The following is a 9,811-nucleotide window of genomic DNA, read 5'->3' as shown; positions in this document are numbered from 1 at the left end:
GGGGTTCCGTACCCAAAGGGTACAATGGACTCTGCTGTAAATTTGGCAGTTTATTATTTGGTGTAGAACATTAACCCAAAACGGAATAATGAAATAGAAGTTCAATTGAATTATTTTTCAGGTGGGCTTCCATATCTTCAATTCAATTCCCAATTATTGGCTTTTAGGTGTGCCAGCTGGGCACAGTGTTTCGCCAGTGTCACGTTTATGGAGAAGGCACGAAGCTTCCATATCTTAAAAAAAATTATAAAATGGGGCTCAAAAAAATCAAAGTTGTCGGTTTTAGATCATACTCATTGGAGGTCTATCTCAAAAACTAAACTGGTTCAGGAATACACATACATTTTAACAGAACTTAAATAAAAAAGAAAAATATATATTACATTATGTACCATATTGTATCTACTGTATTTAAACAACAAATACTGAAAACATCGATTTAAAAAGTAATTTGTAAGATGTGACCAAAACGAACCTTAAAAGAGCGAGGCCCGAATCGCACTTGACCAGTTGTTGTACATTACATTTGAAATAAATTACCTACTAGCTCATGCCTGCAACTTTGCGTGGATTTTCCAAAATCTCGTGAAAACCTTTTGCTTTTCCTAACAAAATATTCCATCCGTTTTCAGGGCGCAAGTTTTTACGGTTTCGTACCTCAAAAGGAAAAAACGGAATCCTTATAGGATCACTTTGTTGTCTGTCTGTCTGTCGGTCTGTCAAGAAACCTACAGGGTACTTCCCGTAGACCTAGAATCATGAAATTTGTCAGGTAGGTAGGTCTTATAGCAGAAATTCGGAGAAAAATCTGAAAACTGTGAATTTGTGGTTATATCATACAACAAAAATTAAATTGTGGTCATGAACTAATAATTAGTATTTTCAATTTTCGAAGTAAGATAACTATATCAAGTGGGGTATCATATGAAAGGTCTTCACCTGTGCATTCTAAAACAGGTTTTTATTTATTTTTATGCATCATAAATTTTGAATTATCGTGCAAATAACGATAAAATACGACTATGGTACGGAACCCTCGTTGCGCGAGCCTGACTCGCACTTGGCCGGTTTTTTGTGCCAAATACACAGATTAACGACAGACACTTTTACGCATACCTATATAAAATTATAATATGGATTAGTAAGGATAAAAACGCAAATGTAAATTAATTTTTAACTAACTTAGGCATAGCTATAAGTTCTGTCATAAAATGCCTGTAGCTACTTCAAAGTTCAAATGTATAATCGGCTAACAGACAGACAGACTTGGGAGCTTCTTAATGTTCAAAAATGTTACCTACGAAAAGTAAATAAGTTGTAATAATACTATGTAGAACAAGAAAAAAGGAACAGCCATATTTTAATCTATTTTTTCCATAACAGTACCAAAATAAGGAAGCATTTAAAACGACAAATAGTATTAAAGATTTCTTATAGCGTATTATCATTGCCTGGAAAATATGACATGAAAAAAAAACTACAACTATCCCGGATGTAGGACGTATGTATATAAAAATATAAATAGGGCTACAATTTTACTTTAAAGAAGCTCTGTTAATTTTTTCCCCAAATAAACCTTTGTATCTCAACTGAAGATTTTAAACATACCTACACATTATACCTTACACTAGCTTATGCTCGCGACTTCGCCAGTTAAAATTTACCAACTTAAGCTACTGGCAGGCAAGTAATTAATTTATTATTCTAATTCTCATTAAGTACTAAGTAGAAAAGCAGAAATATTTCGCCGAGCTCACACTGAGAACAATACAGCCTTTAAACTCCAAAAGTGCTTTTTAATTATCTCTATACATACATGGGCAAATAGTTATTCAAATAATAAAACATAAAGGACCCCAAAATAGTCAATGAAATTATCAACATGAAACACTACACATCGTATTGAATATCGATAAAAAGGTCAACTGGTCTGAGACTCCATGTAGTTTTGAATGTTATTACCTCGTTTAATTCCATGTATTTTTAAATCTTCCAAAATTACTGAAAAGTGTAAAAAAATTAAGATTGCTTCCTTCTTAAAAGCTCTTTATTTCTGAGCTGTAAAATGAAACAATTTTTCTATACAAGGTGATATTATATTTTTGATACTTTTTAAAAATCAAAAAATTATAAAAATATAATATACCTAGCTTAAATAATTTGGTCTCAGCAATCAGGTATACAGGCATCAACATTAGACAAAATCAGCTGTGTTTAGCTAACATAGCTGAATTTAAATGAGCTCTTTATGCGACGGTGACCTATGAAGAAATATTACAAACTTTTGATTGAACACCTATTATTAATTAAGTAAGTTGGCGCTAGAACTGACGTGAAGTGATTTCAAGTAAGTAGCTACGTTTAGTCCAATTTATTCGTCAAATTAAAATTCGGGCTGAGTCCCCTAGGATCCTCATTGTCCAAGTAACGGTATGCCGCTACAACCAATTGCGGCCGGTCTTGCATTCCCATTACCACTGCCGACTTAAATGACCCGAACAATCCCAATTTCGGTGATGGTAAATGCTAATTAGGCGATGAACCTATGTATGTTGAATAAATGCTGCCATTTGGGAATGTAATAAATTGGTATCAGGACAGTATATTTTTTTCAGGCTAGCTTTTTCCTGCGACTTTGTTCGCGTAATTTATAGACTAGCACTCGCGGATGACGATAGCTAATCTATCAGTGAAAGAATTTTCATAATCGGATTATTTTCGGTTATTTTTTGTTTCGGAGATTACCCTCCTACATCCAAACTTATGAACTTAAGCTCTTTATATATACAAGATGTATCCAGAACGTTAGCAAAAACGAAGACAGGTGATATAGTACTGATGATTACTGATATGACACAAAAAATGCAAAAAAAAATAACAAAAATATCCTACATTTTGTCAAAGTTCACGTTGTATTGCAAATAAAACATCTGACTGACAATTCTCCCTTGTTCAATGCCCCCAGTTTTGCACGCTATACATTGCGGGTTTGAAAAATATTAAATCACTAAAACTACATAATGAGGCAAATGGTTATTGGTATTGCATTGTGTTTAGATAGTGTAACAATAACGCTGAGTTTTTGTTAGGTACCGATCTGTTTACGCCCTGTAATTGTGTAAATATAATAATGTAGTGTATTCTTGCTTTAAAACACATCTAAAAATGTTTGGATCACCAAAGAGTTAGGATATGAGAAGAGTCAAAACTTCTACTTATTAATTCAATTGCAAAAAAACATTAGTTTGAGTAATAAGTAAAGTACATTTTGTGGGTAATATCTAATTATAAGGAAGCGTGTGAGAAGTGGAGAAAGAAATAGCTGATTCCAATCACAAAGCTCTTATAATTGGTAATTGTTCCACAATAAAAATGTTGTTGAACTCAAAATAATCACGTTCACACATACGAATGGTGTGATTGCGTGAATATCGTATTAATCACCGAATCACCATGGCACGTAATGAGATTACGATCAGTAAGTTAAATAAATAATTGTCTATTGAATAGTCTAGGTACACTTGTACAAATACAATAAAACTACACTTTAGGTAGGTAACTAAATATTTATATATTTCATAGTTGACCAAAGATGATTTTTGTTTATAAAATCACTAGCTGATGCCCGCGACTTCGTCTGCGTGGATTTATATTTTTCAAAATCCCGCGGAAACTCTTTGATTTTTCTGGATAAAAAGTACCGTATGTGTTAATCCAGGATATAATCTATCTCCATTCCAAATTTCATCCAAATCCGTTCAGCCGTTTTTGCGCGAAAATCGGTTTAGATATTGGAACCCGAAATTCAGCTCAAACCCATTTTTACGCATGCAAATTCCATGCAACTTTTCAAAATACTTCAAGAGAACTCTCAGGCATGTAGGTTTCCTCACGATGTGTTCCTTCACCCATAAACAGTGATGTTTAATAGCTGAAAACACACATCCTCCGCAACGCAACTCAGAACAGTAAGAAGTTTTTAAACACTAGGCTATCATCACTTTTTGTAGGGTAAAAAGTAGTACAAGATAATGCAATACTTAGCAAAATATAGCATCTAGCATAATACAAATTACAAAAGGTATAAAATAAACCAATAGGTACTTAGTATTATAGCACCTATCATAATACAAATTATCTACCATAAGCACATGTTACTTGAAATCGATTTTATGATTCTTCTCACAACCAAACTTTCGCAAAGTGTAAGCATTAGCAGTAAAGTATGGAGATCCTTTCCCGCTTACAAAGGAAGCCCATCATTCAATTCAACCATAAAATGCACTCTATCCGATCATGATATATCTATTACAATAAATTACACGTTTAATCCTACTAATATAAATGTGAAAGTGTGTGTTTGTTACACAAAAACGGCTAAACGGATTTGGATGTAATTCGGAATGGAGATAGATTATACCCTGGAGTTAACACATAGGCTACTTTTTATCCCGAAAAATCAAAGAGTTCCCACGAGATTTTGAAAAATGTAAATCCACGCGGATGAAGTCGCGGGCATCAGCTAGTAAAGTAATAATTTATGAAGATGGCCTATTCAATTAAAATAATAAATACCGTAGAAAATCTTAACAGACTGAATAGTCCGATATCAATAGATACTAATAGGTACAGAGTTCAACAATCTTTCAATCTTTCAATATACATAAATCTTGTCTCATTATTATGTACTAGGTACTTATCCTACTAATAATGCGAAAGAGTGTTTGATTGTTGGTTTGTCCTTCGATCATGCCGCAACGAAGCTACGATTGACGTGATTTTTACAAGGATATACTTAGCGAAAAATCTGGAGAGTGATATAGGCTACTTTTCAGTTTTTCCTCTGAAAACCAAACAGTTCCCACGGAATTATAAAAAATCTAAATTCACGCGGATGAATTAGTTTGATTTGATTTGATTTGATTTGGTCTAGTGCATTCTAGTATCACTGCATCAGGACAAAAAGACCCTCGGCCACCGGAAGTGTGTGATGCAATCTCGCCGTTTCCGCCCGGCATTGACTTCAAGCTTCATTTGTAGCGAGGTCGCCCAGACGAGTTGTCACTTTCGACGTTCACCATCATATAGACCTTAAACACTAGGAAGAAAAATTAACGTTTATTCATAGTTGTAAATATTTCTTCTTTAGCTTCGATCAGTCTGCTAGCGAGTGCGTTCCGTTGTCGAATCTGGCCAATCGAAATCAAAATGTCTAACTTTCAAGGCCGTTGCGAACAACTCGAGAACTCTGGCATGGCATTGGCCTCACTGAGAGAGTTCAGTCTCCGATTTCTTCATTTCGTGATCTCTGTAATCTATGCGATGGCTTAGAACTGTACTCAAAATTGTTGATCGCTAGGAACTGTTAAGTTCAAAATATGAATTTGTCTTTAATTAATGGATCTCTATGTACTCACTTCAAAAGCATTCATTACGGATTAGTGAAAGCAATGCTAGCAAAGAATATGAAATTAAAGACAGATCAAAGTTTTTTTTTTGGGTTGCAACGTTTTTAGTGCCTTCGACTTACCTATCAGTGCCCAACAGCAACAATGGTAGTTGATATAAGTAGTACAAAAGTTTGAACCTGCTACCTATAGGCTTAGACCGGCCCTGTTACTGTCTAGGTATTGACCCTTAATTTAAATTAGAGGACCATTAATTTAGCTATTTTATACCGATCAAGGTTTTCGTCATGTTTTATGTTGGAGTTTACCATGGAAATGACATTCACAAGAAATGGGCAAATCAATCAACTCTATAGGTCAAGTTATTAATAAAACATTTGTTATATTATTAAAGTCGATTTAGTAAGGAAATTATTTAAATTTTCTAGTTTGTGTTCTAGTCTGCTTACATAAGAGAAGTTTATTCGTAGCGCTCACCAAACAAACGCAGTAAGTGGTAGGTGAAGTATAGTACGCGACAGTTTAAGATGGCATCCGGGTTGGGGACGCGGATGCATCACACACCCGCACAGCCCCCGCGCTAACCCGGTGCGAGCGAGCGTGGGTGCCGTGCGGGGCGTTCCCCGCCCCTCATACCCCGGTTGCTATATCGACCTGTCGCGCACTGTATCTAATAGTTTCAGAGTTACACGTGTTCAAAGATTTGCATGTAAATCTTTGAGCTCGAGTAATTTTAACACCAGAAATCTGGAAAATCACAGACACAATAGGTACGAGTTAATGAAGTCGGTTAATTATTGGATTTTATTTTTTGAGATTCATAACAATATGAGAATCAAACTACGTTTGTATAGAAGGGGTATAGGGGCGCGCTAGGAAAACTTTTTAAATATAAATTTTCCTCTGCGGAAGACGAATAGATTAGGTGAGATTAATTGTATTGATATTCATTTAATTTCCGTAGTTACAAGCTTAGTCAACCAATATTAGCAATTCATTAAAATTATAAGCATGAATGCCCTGATATATTTTTAACACAATATAGGTATTACCTTGAATTATATTATTAGATAGGTTGGTAATTGGTAGACCTACCAATTAGCATACCTGTATGCTAATATTAGGTATAGGTAATGAGAGACTTCCATAACATCAATTAGGAACAAAATATAATGTAATAGCCTTGACAAAGTCAGCCACATAAAACTACTTTTTAGGGTTCCGTAGTATCCGTACCCAAAGAGTGCCAATAGGACCCTATTACTTATAAGTCTCCGCTCCCCGTGCGTTCGTACGTCCGTCTATCCGTCAGTTTGTCAGCGGGCTGTATGTCGTGTAATAGGTAGAAAGCTAAAATTTTCACAATATGTGTATTTCTATTGTCATTTCTATGTCAAATAAGTGTTATTTCTTGTATGATGGTACGGAACCCTTCGTGTGTGAGTCCGACTCGCACTTGACCGATTTTATTTTTGTTTTTTTTTAGACCATTCTTCATAATAATATTATTCCATAGTTTATTATTGATCTCGCTACGCATTATTCATTATCTAGGTGCTCGAGATAAAGTAGTTAGGTATTAATTTACGATTTGTTAATCTTGGCAAAAAAGTAATATTATAAAAATCTATTACAGATTTAAAGGTTAGCCATAGCAAAAGTCATAAGTAGTCATAACAAAAAATCCAACGATAGATAGCAGAGTAAGAGCCCGTGAGGACCACATCTTCGTTATTTTATAAAAGCTGATAGTTTAAAAAATCCCGTGGGAACTCTTTGATTTTCCGGGATAAAAAGTAGCCTATGTCACTTTCCAGGTCTTTAACTATATCCATGCAAACAATCACGTCAATCTGTTTCTCCGTTGCAACGTGATTGAAGGACAAACCAAAGAATTAATAGACCAACAAACAAACACACTTTCGCATTTATAATATGGATATTGATATAATATAGACACTGATAAAGGCGCTAAGAAAGAAATAACAATTTTTAATTTTTCTTAATTTTCATGACAGCAATTTTGTTGTATTTGTTGCCAGGGGATTCTAACATCAATGGTTGCCATGAATAGAAATACTTACTGTTAGTAATAGTATGAGTAGGCACCCTTCCGGTACGGAACCCTAAAAATAACGATTTGGTGACTGGGGCAGGGTACCAAATAAACCTTTCGAATTTCAGTGGCGTGCCGGACAGGATACTGCATTTAAGACGAGGAAATGGGCTTGTGTATAATATAATAATATGTAAGTGGCATCAATACAGTTGCATCCCTTGCTGCCTTGAATGTTAATGAAAAGAGTGCAGTTTATGTCGGTAATAATAATTTATTATGTCTGACAGAACTGCAAGTACTAATATACTTACTTATTAATTATTAAAACCAAAATTTATATAGATATAGAGGAGAGCTATGCCCAGAGTTCCTCTTCATGATCAAATCAAAAACCGACACCGCTCAATGAATTGCGAAGCTTAATTATTGCCAATAGGCGGTACTTAAAGAATAAATTTTTGTTATTCAAATAAATATTGAAAATGCCTTTGAATCGTCAGACTAATATTTAATCTGACTTTCTAACTCCATGCTAGTACCTACTGAGAATTTCTTAACAGAAAAATCCAACGCCTATTTTTGTTCCGACCGGATTCAAACCCAGCACCTTGTCATCCGCACTCAAACATACTAACCACTAGACCAACGAGGCAGTTGTATAGAATACAAGAGTATAGCTACTCTCATGAGGTACCTACTACCTACATAGGTCCAGCTTTGGACGTCTCCGCTCATAATATTATTACTATAACAAGGAAGTAAGATTGAAAATTGAAAATTGATTACATCTAGATTGAATCTGTCTATACTGACTAAGTACTCTCTGCCATGAATCATCACAATCACCAAAACAAATATGAATAATGACCATTAGAGCTTTTGATTAGGATTAAGCACATTAAATAGCGTATCCGTAACGGCCTGGTACTATAATAATAATCGCCATTAATGATCGATTACTCATTAATTACTGGTCATAAAAGATTTGTAACATGAATAACATTTAATCAAGGTCTAGTTTTTTTTGGATTTATGTATTTGGATGAATTTGGAACCCAAGGTCTCCATTATGTATTTCTCAATGGAATACATTCGTATATTATGTGCCTAGTTTCCGCACTAGTCATTAGTGGCGATCTAAATGGGAAATAGGTAGGTATATACCAAATACATTTTATTTAGAGTTTTCTTCTTTTCTAATTGCCTTTTTTATTAATTATAGGCAAACGCTTGACCACAATCACACCTGATGGAAAGTGATGATGAGGCCTAAGATGGGACGCGTTTAGGTATCTAGAAGATGCCTATTCATTCTTGTTGTAAAGATACCCGGATTGTAATTGGTAGGAAACACAGATCGTGGAGGAGTATTTCAAACCTTAGGAAAGATGACGCAAAACGTTTCGTGCGTGTAGATGGAATGTCGACGACATAAAGATGAAAACTCGCCCGACGCGACGTCTTGTGGTTCGGTGGCAAGATGGTAAAATCCATACAAGCCATCCATTAATAATTTATTACACTAAGAAACTATCTTCAGAAATTCTACCAGTGCAAAGCAAGAGCGGCCGCGCAAGACCGTGGCGTGTGGAAGTTCCTACAAGAGACATATTTCCAGCCGTGGCCGTCTAGCAGTTGATAATGATGAATGATAATAGCTGGTGCTAAATGGCTGAATATTATGCTCTCCGATGCACGAAGGAATGTAAAGGTGTAGGAAGGAAGGAAGGAAGGAAGGTAAAGCTTAAATTCGGACACCCATCCAAATTGGGTAAACGTTGCTTACCCAACACAATCTCTGTATCTCTAGCTATATAATGTTTACTTGTCAAGCATGAATATGTGCGAGATTGTTCACAGTATTATATTATTTCATAGTGAAGACTGAAGAGTGAAAACCCAGTTATAGTACGCCACAGGTCGAGATGGCAATCGGGGAGGGAACACTCTGCACAACGCGCTAACACAGTGCGGGTGAGCGCGGGTGAAGGACAGGCGTGCAGGGCCCCCCCCCCGCGCCTCATACCCCGATCGCCATCTCAACCTGTCGCGGACTATAAGTAGGTAAGTATATTACAAAGGAGACTTTGAAGTTCAATAATCTTGCTTTAGCAAGTTTCACTATCACTACGTTATGTTACAAATTACAATCTACCTACGGATAAGTGTTTCTGTAATATTCCCAGTTTCGCGAATGACTTTCTCCGTCTAGATTAGCTCTCTAACTAGTTTTTGGATAACGCCTAGGTTTACGAACCAACAATAATTATACTGTTTTGTCTTTTTTAATTACATAATTCTAAACTCTTGTGTTTTACTTCAATTCTACCACAATAAACCCTAA

This window comes from Maniola hyperantus, chromosome 4, assembly GCF_902806685.2.
Source record: "Maniola hyperantus chromosome 4, iAphHyp1.2, whole genome shotgun sequence".
In the NCBI taxonomy this organism is placed as follows: Eukaryota; Metazoa; Arthropoda; class Insecta; order Lepidoptera; family Nymphalidae; genus Maniola; species Maniola hyperantus.
Note: the sequence above shows the minus strand (reverse complement) of the source record.